Raw genomic sequence first — 12,261 nt, forward strand, 5'->3', positions numbered from 1 at the left:
TAAAATCAAAAGAAATTAGAAAAAAAACTGTAGACCTCCACAAGTCTGGTTCATCCTTGGGAGCAATTTCCAAACGCCTGAAGGTACCGCGTTCATCTGTACAAACAATAGTACGCAAGTATAAAGACCATGGGACCACGCTGCTGTCATACCGCTCAGGAAGGAGACGCGTTCTGTCTCCTAGAGATGAACATACTTTGGCGCGAAAAGTGTAAATCAATTCAAGAACAACAGTAAAGGACCTTGTGAAGATGCTGAAGGAAACAGGTAGAAAAGTATCTATATCCACAATAAAACCAGTCCTATATCGACATAACCTGAAAGGCCGCTCAGCAAGGAAAAAGCCACTGCTCCAAAACCGCCATAAAAAAAAAGCCAGACTACGGTTGGCAACTGCACATGGGGACAAAGAGCGTACTTTTTGGAGAAATGTCCTCTGGTCTGATGAAACAAAAATATAACTGTTTGGCCATAACGACCATCATTATGTTTGGAGGAAAAAAGGGGGAGGCTTGCAAGCCGAAGAACACCATCCCAACCGTGAAGCACTGGGGTGGCAGCATCATGTTGTGGGGGTGCTTTGCTGCAGGATAGACTGGTGCACTTCACAAAATAGATGGCATCATGAGAAAGGAAAATGTGGATATATTGAAGCAACATCTCAAGACATCAGTCAGGAAGTTAAAGCTTGGTCGCAAATGGGTCTTCCAAATGGACAATGACCCCAAGCATGGGCTCTGGCAGTGCTCCTCCTCCTCCTCCTTGCACAAAGGCGGAGGTAGCGGTCCTGCTGCTGGGTTGTTGCCCTCCTACGGCCTCCTCCACGTCTCCTGATGTACTGGCCTGTCTCCTGGTAGCGCCTCCATGCTCTGGACACTACGCTGACAGACACAGCAAACCTTCTTGCCACAGCTCGCATTGATGTGCCATCCTGGATGAGCTGCACTACCTGAGCCACTTGTGTGGGTTGTAGACTCCGTCTCATGCTACCACTAGAGTGAAAGCACCGCCAGCATTCAAAAGTGACCAAAACATCAGCCAGGAAGCATAGGAACTGAGAAGTGGTCTGTGGTCACCACCTGCAGAACCACTCCTTTATTGGGGGTGTCTTGCTAATTGCCTATAATTTCCACCTTTTGTCTATTCCATTTGCACAACAGCATGTGAAATGTATTGTCAATCAGTGTTGCTTCCTAAGTGGACAGTTTGATTTCACAGAAGTGTGATTGACTTGGAGTTACATTGTGTTGTTTAAGTGTTCCCTTTATTTTTTTGAGCAGTGTATAATCAACAATGTGTAGTTAACTAGTGATTATGTGAAGATTGATTGTTTTTTATAAGTTTAATGCTAGCTAGCAATTTACCTTGGCTCCTTGCTGCACTCGCGTAACAGGTGGTCAAGCCTGCCACGCAGTTTCCTCGTGGAATGCAATGTAATCGGCCATAATCGGGATCCAAAAAATACGATTACCGATTGTTATGAAAACTTGAAATCGGCCCTAATTAACCATCCGTGCCGATTAAATCGGTCGACCTCTAACACATATACACAGGCTACTCTCCTCCAGATAAAATCTCCCAAAATGACTTTCTGGCTGGCACTAAAATAATCCTACCTTTTGCTGCTCAGACCTGACCCCGACTCTCACATCTGTACATGATGAATAAAACAACAACATGGAGGAAGGTGGGGAATTGCAATGCACAGGCATGTAATGTGTGTATGTGCGTGTGTGTGTGTGTGTGTGTGTGTGTGTGTGTGTGTGTGTGTGTGTGTGTGTGTGTGTGTGTGCGACCGCACGTGCTTGGGGGATGTGGGGCTGATTTGAGACGACTGCAGTGCATGTGAGGCTTGTTTAGTATGCATGTGATTGGCACACCCTTCTCCTAACTCAATAAGTACAAGTCTAGTCTGGGTTGCATTAACTGTGTTCTGTATCTCTGGTTCTCCACGGTGAGGCTACCTTTTGAGATCAGATACAGTAATAGGAACCATGACTGAGCCATGAGTTCCAGTGAGATGCACCCATGCCAGTGAAGTGACAGGCTCTTTCAAGTCTGATTTAAGACCTACTCTTGGAGTTTGGCAGAGAGCAGCTCCAGCACTTTCATCCAAATCTTAAGAAGTATTATGTGACACCAGCTAGAAATAAAAAGCAGTTGTATGCAGTGTAACTACAAGTAGGTTTGCAGTAAATAATCTGACTCAGGGATAGTGAGGTGTAAAACTATTGTGAGCTGCTGTGACACCAGCTAGAAATAAAAAGCGGTTGTATGCAGTGTAACTACAAGTAGGTTTGCAGTAAATAATCTGACTCAGGGATAGTGAGGGGTAAAACTATTGTGAGCTGCTGTGGTAGAGTACAAAGGGAGCAGGGCATAACATTTACTTTTTGGTCCACCAGCCAATGTGGCAGGTAGATTAAAAAATATATATATTTTCCCCTGCTAAAATTACACCAACATAACACAAAAAAGATGAGCATGCTTTGTAATGTTTTTAAAACAATATACATGTTTTACAAGTAACAAGTAATGTGGTATATTGTTTAATTTAATTTGTGTGTGTGTGTGTGTCTTTTAACCAAAATTTCACAGATATTTAAGGGCGGGAGGTTACCGTGGTAGCGCGTCACGACATGTTTGTGCCTGTGAGATTGAGTCTGACTAGTAGAAGCGTCGTCTTCTCTTCCCTAGCAGTTGAAACTCAAATAGAAAAACAACCTAACTTGAACAAAACAATGTAAATAGCCAAGAAACAGTTCAAGTAAATTAAAATAAACTTTTATGTCTGTGCGCAGCTCTTCACTTGCGCACAGCCCCAGCCAGGCGGTGTTGCAACACGAAGTGGATTAGGCTATATAGGATTCATAGTTAAGACTTTGTGCGATTCATTTACCAGCTATGAAACAAAATGGCGGAAATACTTAAACTGCTACTGCAGCATTTATTTTACTATAAATGTGATACTACTTTACTATTATTATTCACAAATGCAAGTGAAATGCTGTGGAGTGTCACCTTGTTAACATCCAGAAGCTTTAGTCGCGTCAATTTCCCTTGAAAACCAGATGCATCCGGTTTTCCCAACCCGCTGAGGGTGATTCGAAGGGAGTAGGAGGAAACACCTTTCTGTACCTTGGCAGTTCAACTCACAATGAACCTGTTTAGGCTAGGCATGTGGGAGTGCCATAGCATTCCACTGCTTTATGATTTAGCCTAGTTATTCAGTAGGCATATTTCTTACAGCTGTATGGGTGATGCCAAGCCTCAACACAACTGCTTTTGGACCAATAGGATGTATTGTTGCTCAAGTCAAAGGGGAAAAAGTTGGTTCTCCGTTCAAAACTATTTTTCCCAGTCAGAGCACCTTTTTATTCTCCGAGTTCCCAGTTGTCTTGAATGCACTGAAGTCTGAGATTTCCGAGTTCCCAGTTTTTTTGAACGCAGCATATAGCTTGAAAACTTGACTGCTGACATGCAAAACATTTTGGGACTGTATTAACCAGCGGTCTAATTAAAAAGAATACCAAAGGATTGTTGAGTGGCTTATTCCTGAGGTCAATTAATGTTTTTGTAAGACAATTGAAAGCAGTCTGTAGGTCAGAGCCTGATCCACATGTACGTTGGTATTCAGAGAAGGAATGTGTTTGTGTCAATCTGTAGCAAAACATAAGGATATTGCCAAGCTACAGTTGATTATGTAATAGAAGGCTGAATTGTGCAAGTTCCCATTTGATAAAGAGGAACAGCTTGTCTAACCGAAAATAATATTTTTAGCAGTGGAAATTGTTATCTAAACAATTTGTGTGCTGTTTACATTCACCTACACTACTATCCAATATATCACCACAATTGTCCTATTGTTCCTGCCAGTCTAAGAGCCCACGTGCCTAGCTCTGCACAGCAACAATGGCCTCTCCTCATGAGATAGATAGGCTACTTGAGTGTGAGTGTAAACAACAGGACATATCAGATAGCGGAAGCCAGGGTGGAAAAGTGGTTGTGATTATGAAGAGCAGCCAAATACAAATGGGCTATATGCATTCAAACTGCCATCGATTAAATGCAATTGTGTTTGTTGTCCGTTGCTTATGGTTGCCCATACCGTAACTCCACGTCCACCATGGGGCACTCTATTCACAACGTTGGTTGCCCAATTTGAATGCACAGATATACCGTGATGAGATCCCGAGGCCCATTGTCATGCCATTCATCTGCCGCCATCACCTCATGTTTCAGCATGATAATGTACAGCCCCATGTCGCAAGGATCTGTACACAATTCTTGGAAGCTGAAAATGTCCCAGTTCTCTCATGGCCTGCATACTCACCAGACATGGAGAGTCAGTTAAGAACAAATTCTTATCTACAATGACGGCCTACCCCGGCCAAACCCTAACGATGCTGGGCCAATTGTGCGCCGCCCTATGGGACTCCCAATCCCGGCCAGTTGTGATACAGCCTGGAATCGAACCAGGGTGTGTAGTGACGCCTCCAGCAATGAGATGCAGTGCCTTAGACCGCTGCGCCACTCGGGAGGCCTACATGCCATATCTTATCTAATGACACCTTGGATTAGACCTTGACCTATAGCACATACCATAGCTGCCACTTGATGTTCAACATAACAAGATAGCTCTCTCTCTCTCCTTGAGGTGGCCTCTGCACCAAAATCAACATGAGATTTCATCTGCAACTACAGTATGATTGGATTTGATTGCATTAAGTAGGTCACTGCTTTCTCTATTGATCACATTGATAAAAGCAACCACTGATAAGAATACTAGACAGCTCTTAACTTAAATCCAGAATTTAAATTTACAAACCATGAAAAGAAGGCAATGCAGTAGGTTAACAACCCAATCAAGCAAACTATCTGTTTTACAGTATGACATTCAAAGCTTGTACTGTACAATTCAATGTCCTCACACTGTACAGTGTGCAATGCATAGTATCCATTTCATTTCACTGATAGTAAAGGACAAATAGTATCTGGCTTGCTACAGTATTTTAATAATGCATACACATATAATGTAGCCTATTTGCAGACACATACTGGTAGGTAGTCCTCCACTTTGAAAATAACCAGGCCTGTAGTCTGCATGTGGCACGACTGACACTGATACAGAATGTTGTTTATGGGCCAGCTGAGCTCCTCTTCTAGCCCTGGCCTTTGTGACCATTGACAGAGTTTTGTCCTTCAGGCAAAACTACCAATATAGCGTAGATGATTCTTCTTAATGCTCATGATTTGTATTTATTATGGATCCCCATTAGCCAAAGGAGCAGCTACTCTTCCTGGGGTCCAGCACAATTAAGGCAGTTTATACAATTTTAAAAACATTACATTCACAGATTTCACAACACACTGTGTGCCCTCAGGCCCCTACCACATATCTACAGTACTAAATCCACGTGTACGTATAGTGCGTATGTTATCGTGTGTGTGCCTGTGCCAATGTTTGTGTTGCTTCACATTCCCTGCTGTTCTATAAGGTCTTTCTTATCAGTTTTTTAAATCTAATTTTACTGCTTGCATCAGTTACTTGATGTGGAATAGAGTTCCATGTAGTCATGGCTCTATGCAGTACTGTGTGCCTCCCATAGTCTGTTCTGGACTTGGGGACTGTGAAGAGACCTCTTGTGACATGTCTTGTGGGGTATATATGGGTGTCTGAGCTGTGTGCCAGTAGTTTAGACAAACAGCTTGGTGCATTCAACATGTCATAAACGAAAGTAGTAATGAAGTCAATCTCTCCAGCCGTGCTGCCCTGTTCTGAGCCAATTGTAATTTTCATAAGTCCTTTTTTGTGGCACCTGACCACACGACTGAACAGTAGTCAAGGTGCGATTACTCTGCCTTTTATGGAAATTGGCTGTTTCAAAACACAGTTGTCATTCACGTCTACAAGCTGATTGAAATGCATGCAGGAAAATGTGCACAAATGACCTACTGTTGGCCGAATGTCACACCAGCTAGCAGAGAATGCATTAGCCAGAAGATTCCGACCTGTGCGCTTGCTTTCTGGCGCACATGAAAGTTTGATGCCAGTTAGTTTCATGTTGTATTACTTCCACTGTGCATCATGACTGAGTCTAGACAAACAAGCAAACAACAACATCGACTAAGCAGGTGAAGTGGCCAGTAAAAATGTTTGGATTTCGTCAAAGACTTGCATAAAATATTTCGCACGACGTAAGTAAACTAGCTAACGTTAGGCTGTTTGTGTTCACCGACATTAGGATACGTTATAAAGCTATTCTGATAACATTGGCCAGCTATTCTCAACTCAGATGTGATGTAGCTAGTTACAATAGCTACATATCGTGGAGTTGAGAATTAGGTCACGTTTCAAGGCAGATTAGATGTTTTTTTCGCCAATGCTGCAATGTCCAAATTGTCAAATGAATACGTATTTATTCCATTATGCTACTTGTAATATGGAAAATAATGCACTTACCCCCAGTAATTGCGACTGTCTAGTTGTCTTTTCAATGCTACCTCGTCCCCTAAAGGCCTAAACAGTGTGTCTTGTCTTACACCATGAGGTAAACGCTGTTTACCTACGCTAAACCGTGATTGTGAGAGGGCTTTTACCCCGCCCCTAAACATCTCCTATTGGTCGTGCGCTAAGCGAAGCAGGTTTTGGAGAGGTGGTGGCTGAATCATGATCCCTCATTGGCCAATCTTCCAAGAAAAGGGTGTACTCTCCAAGTTTAAAGCCAATGAAAAGTCAGAACACCTTTGAAAGGGCGGTCTTTGCTCTGGACAAAGAAAAATAAGGAAGCTACTTTTAACAATGTACAGTTAGTTACAAATGAGAATAGCTAGACCAGGGGTGTCAAACTCATTCCACGGAGGGCCGAGTGTCTGCAGGTTTTTGGTTTTTCCTTTCAATAAAGCCCTAGACAACCAGGTGTGGGGAGTTCCTAACTAATTAGTGATGTTAATTCATCAATCAAGTACAAGGGTGGAGCGAAAACCCGCAGACACTCGGCCCTCCGTGGAATGAGTTTGACACCTGTGAGCTAGACCTTCTCTATCATGGATCAAAAATGTAATAGTTTACAAACTAAACGTGTCTATTAGAGAGATACAAGTCACAGAGGATCAATTGATTTTATTAGTTGTCTTACAGGAATGTAGTAGTCTAGAAGACCATCAAATTAAATTATACCCTCACATAGCCTGGTTCCTCTGTAGGTTTCTTCCTAGGCTCCTGCCTCACTAGGGAGTTTATCCTAGCCACCGTGCTTCTACATCTGCATTGCTTGCTTTTTGGGGTTTTAGGCTGGGTTTCTGCATAAGCACTTTGTGACATCTGCTGATGTAAAAAATGGCTTTATAAATACATTTGATTTGGAATTTTTAAAAGACAGGTTTTTATTGTGAATATTTACCGCCGCCTGCTGGTGATTTTTCGAAAGTTTTCCTCTTCTAATAACGTTTACACATTTGCTGTACCAATATCAGTCAAGAGATGGCGTACGTGACAGGCAAATTACATTACCTTTGTAAAATATAGTTGTGAGAGAACAATAACTGTTGAAGAATTTCGGGAATTGGACTACACGTTTTCATTTAGTTCATATTTGTATCTAGTCTATTTATAGAGTTCATCATCTGAATCTTTCTTTATGCAGTAGCCATAACAGCTTCATGAACCATATTCTGTTGTTGATCTATAGAATGTCTTATCATCAATATGGCTATCATTCAGGCAGTTGAAAAATTGAATTACAAGCCCTCTCCACTCTGCCATTTATTTTCTTTATTCGATCAATCACAGGATAAAGTCACCCTCCATGACATGTATTGTTAATACTTAAAAGAGAGACCATGCACAGTGCACTTTATCTGACATTTGACAAATGATGACCACCAACATCTGCATAGGTCAGGGACAGATATAGATTGTTTTTCTCTACCTCAGTCAACAACAGATCTGGGTAGTGCCCTGCAGCCTTAGCTTTCCATGTGGTCTTTATTGACACACAGGGCTATTGTCTCAAAGTTCACCTCATGATACCCTCCTTATGGGGCATAGAAAGGTCACATGATGTGATGTCTATGTATGACAGGTGCACACATTAGAAAGTTAATTTCATGTTTATGACCACTTGTAAGGTGCACACACACACACACACACACACACACACACACACACACACACACACACACACACACACACACACACACACACACACACACACACACACACACACACACACACACACACACACACACACACACGTGCGTCTGTAAACATTCACATCACACACATGTGCATATGCAAACATTTACATCAAAATTCATCGTTCCATACCTTTTTTCCAGTGTTTATGTGCTGTGGTTTAATACAATCTTACTTTCTTGGCATCAGAAATGTATATTTTTATGTTGTTCTGATGAAGTATACACCACAGTAGATCTGTGACTATATGTCTAAAGCGTGTGTAAATGTTCTCTCCTTAGTAACTTCATAAAAGTGTCAGAGTTGTGTGGGGCTGCAAGCTGGACGTTGTGCATAAACAGACACTAACATTGTCAAACATGAGGCAATCATGTTCATTTCACAGCCACAATGACTTAACCTGGTCTGAAATCTTAAGGGATGAAATATAGATGTTCATACCGCCTATCAGGCAGCCGAGCCCATTCAAATCAGAAAGGCCACTAGTGTTGTACTGTATCTTCCATCCAGTTTATTCTGCCAGCTGACACACTTCTTTCATTCTACGAAATCGTCATTTGTTTGGCTGCTAATCTACGAAGTCATGGGGTCGAATTTTCGTGGGTGAGTAATGACAGCTTAACAGCAAATGGCTGATTGAATTTATGAAATAGATAAGTTAGTACTCTGTGCATTTTACAAAGATCTGTTCACACACATTGTGCACAATGTACCTTGTGTGGTAGGCTACCAAAGTTGCTTTCAAAAAGGTTAAAATGATCATTGATATCATATGAGTAAAATACATTATTATGAATGATACATGTTTTTAGACAACTTGCCTACAAGACAAACTAGAATAATTCATGTATGGTCTTATTTGATAAGCTAGTTGATGAGCCATTAGGGGAATGACCACCTTGACCACTTACCCCTAGGGCCACAAGCATAAAGCATAAGAAAATACAAGCAATATGCTAAATATATGGTAAGAGCACAGGCAGGACATTATATTCTCATGTTGTAAAATGCTAATATTTAGCCTACTGTAGGTATATTTACTGTAAGCCTATATTATATAATATTTATTCAATATAACAGTTGCTGTAAAATCAGTAAGCCAAATAAAGCAATTAAAACACTGTTTGATCAAACAGTAATAAATTATCCATAATGTTTGAACATTTCGTTATATTGACAGGTAAAATGTCACCTGTTGCATGGTTTGTGGAAGAAAATAATAATAAGAAAATAAAAAACATGCAGAATTGTTTGGTCCTACATGATATTAAATATGTTTTGTGATATTAGCCTATAATATCACCAACAAGAAGAGTTCATCATCATTGTCCTGGGTTTATCGAATAAATGTCACTCCAATTAAGTTTTATTATGTGATGACCCAAACAGATACACTAGCCCAGACAACAGAGTCGTCGTTGAAGTCAAAACTCAAGGCTGTGTGCGCATCGAGCTTTTTTCTTCGCTAGGCAATTGGAGAGTTGAGAGAAAAGCTGCTTGTTGCGTAGAAATTACTGTAAGCGTCTACTTCCTTCCTGCTTTTTGAAGTACAGTAAGCAAACAACGGCCTAGTACTACGCCAAAGCGAAGGGTTGAAGAAGTCAAGGGGTCATAAGAGCAAGTATTTTTGGACACGCTGTGGGAGAAAAAGTTTATTTATACTTGAACTGGCCTTCCTTTTGCTTGTGAGGGAATAAGAAGAGTGTGTGCTTTGTGAAATCCGCTTAATTTAATAGATGTTTAGTGTTCTGAATCGCGCTGAATTGCACTCAGTGCTGTAGACATTCTGAACGGCTTTGAGGGTTGGACAGCCACTGGTTCGATATAGCAGGACTCCTATTAGGACGAGGTGTCTGTTAGTACAAGGTAAGACTTGCACTTACCATCTCCAATGAGTCTGTTTAGTGTCATTCAAACTTTCCAAGCAAGGTGTCAGCATAAATACAATTTAGCTGCGTGGGTAAAATCTATTTAGATTAAACGCTCTTTATATTAAAGCTTTTTAGCCTTTATTTACACCTACACTGTTCACAAAAATAGTATTGTGAATAAGAAATACGTTATAGGCACTCTACGTAGCTATTGGCAACAAGGACATAAGCCAACAATATTGATTGCGCACAACGGAGTAACAGCAGCAAGTTGTTACTTGGTTATAACAATGTTTCAACTGTAAAGATATAGCCCAGATGATGATAGTGATGATGACGATGCTGGGAAAATGATGATGATGATAACAATAATAATACGAATAACAATAATAATACATCTGTTTATTAGTGTTATTATTTCAAACAAGGTCAGAGGAAATATTACTAATGGTAGTTATTAATTGGCTTAAGGCTTATAAACTACTGCACTTTTGCTATTGGTTTCTTTTTGCTTTAGATTAAGAGTAGCTAAAATATTTATGTCGATTCGCTAAAGAATGTCATAATGGTAATGATTGAATCCCAGTAAGCGTTATAACAACATTGTCAAATTGAGCTTGCAGTAAAACCCACATGGCAGCTAGAGTAACGTTAGATTACCACGTGCTTATTGTACTGGAGAGCGTTTGCTTTATGCCATGTGAACCAATTATTGTCAAAGTTGAAAAATATATAATCACAACAAACCTAACTTGTAAATCATTGAATATTAGTTTGACGATATCCCAATGAAATACAGTCACCACAGTCAATGTATTGTATGGACCCGATTTATCGTATCATTGATTGGCACATCCTCATGTTTTTGTCCTTCTCTACTCTGTTTTCCTCATTTCGATGGAAATGCCAGGTCATAGAAAGAGAGCCAGGGAGTTCAGTTAGTCAGTGCTGACTAGGATGGAGGGTTCATGGGAACCATCATAGGCGCTACTCCCTCCATAGACACTGGAAGTGTCACTTTGCCTCTGAGCAGTGTGGGTCTGACTGGGAAAAAGAGGTGCTAGGTAGACAGAAACTGACCCGCCCAGGCACCTGGCCACAGGCACAATGGTGTCCCTGTGAATGCCTGTTTCTCTTCTTACTTGGTCCACTTTAATGTTGGCTGGCTCAGCCCCCCCCCCCCCCCCCCTTCTCTGCTTCCAGACCCTCACCATGCTGTGGGCTGATGGTGTGGACTCTGGGGAGGATTGTGTGGGCTGATGGTGGGGACTCTGGGGAGGATTGTGTGGGCTGATGGTGGGGACTCTGGGGAGGATTGTGTGGGCTGATGGTGGGGACTCTGGGGAGGATTGTGTGGGCTGATGGTGGGGACTCTGGGGAGGATTGTGTGGGCTGATGGTGGGGACTCTGGGGAGGATTGTGTGGGCTGATGGTGGGGACTCTGGGGAGGATTGTGTGGGCTGATGGTGGGGACTCTGGGGAGGATTGTGTGGGCTGATGGTGGGGACTCTGGGGAGGATTGTGTGGGCTGATGGTGGGGACTCTGGGGAGGATTGTGTGGGCTGATGGTGGGGACTCTGGGGAGGATTGTGTGGGCTGATGGTGGGGACTCTGGGGAGGATTGTGTGGGCTGATGGTGGGGACTCTGGGGAGGATTGTGTGGGCTGATGGTGGGGACTGGGGAGGATTGTGTGGGCTGATGGTGGGGACTCTGGGGAGGATTGTGTGGGCTGATGGTGGGGACTCTGGGGAGGATTGTGTGGGCTGATGGTGGGGACTCTGGGGAGGATTGTGTGGGCTGATGGTGGGGACTCTGGGGAGGATTGTGTGGGCTGATGGTGGGGACTCTGGGGAGGATTGTGTGGGCTGATGGTGGGGACTCTGGGGAGGATTGTGTGGGCTGATGGTGGGGACTCTGGGGAGGATTGTGTGGGCTGATGGTGGGGACTCTGGGGAGGATTGTGTGGGGAGCCACACTGCTGCTGTTATTGAAGCATTATGCCACGTTAACCGACATTTCAGTTTGAGGTGAACAGTAGTATTTTCTACAAGGTTTGTCAGTGTAAAAATCTACTGAATCTACTGAATCTACTGAGTGTGTCATTTTCAAAGCAACTAAAACTAATTTAGAACCTACATAATTCACGGGAAAATCCCAAACCCAACTCTGTGTGGTAAAGTTAATAGGGACTC

General features: G+C 42.3%; 2 protein-coding genes across 2 annotated transcripts in view; one reads left to right on the forward strand and one right to left on the reverse strand.

Annotated features, from left to right (window-relative positions):
- coq8aa (coenzyme Q8A, genome duplicate a) overlaps positions 1 to 6,571 on the reverse strand; it is a 28,850-nt gene extending 22,279 nt beyond the window's left edge. The window contains exon 1 of the mRNA XM_038968382.1: positions 6,464 to 6,571. The gene's annotated coding sequence lies outside the window, so the exon portion shown is untranslated. The remainder of the gene's footprint in view (positions 1 to 6,463) is intronic.
- Positions 6,572 to 9,799: 3,228 nt separating this feature from the next.
- The window catches only part of LOC120024342 (inositol-trisphosphate 3-kinase B-like), a 49,511-nt gene continuing 47,049 nt past the window's right edge, over positions 9,800 to 12,261 (forward strand). Inside the window, exon 1 of the mRNA XM_038968563.1 lies at positions 9,800 to 10,063. The gene's annotated coding sequence lies outside the window, so the exon portion shown is untranslated. The remainder of the gene's footprint in view (positions 10,064 to 12,261) is intronic.

Source organism: Salvelinus namaycush, chromosome 29, assembly GCF_016432855.1.
Source record: "Salvelinus namaycush isolate Seneca chromosome 29, SaNama_1.0, whole genome shotgun sequence".
NCBI classification, from domain to species: Eukaryota; Metazoa; Chordata; class Actinopteri; order Salmoniformes; family Salmonidae; genus Salvelinus; species Salvelinus namaycush.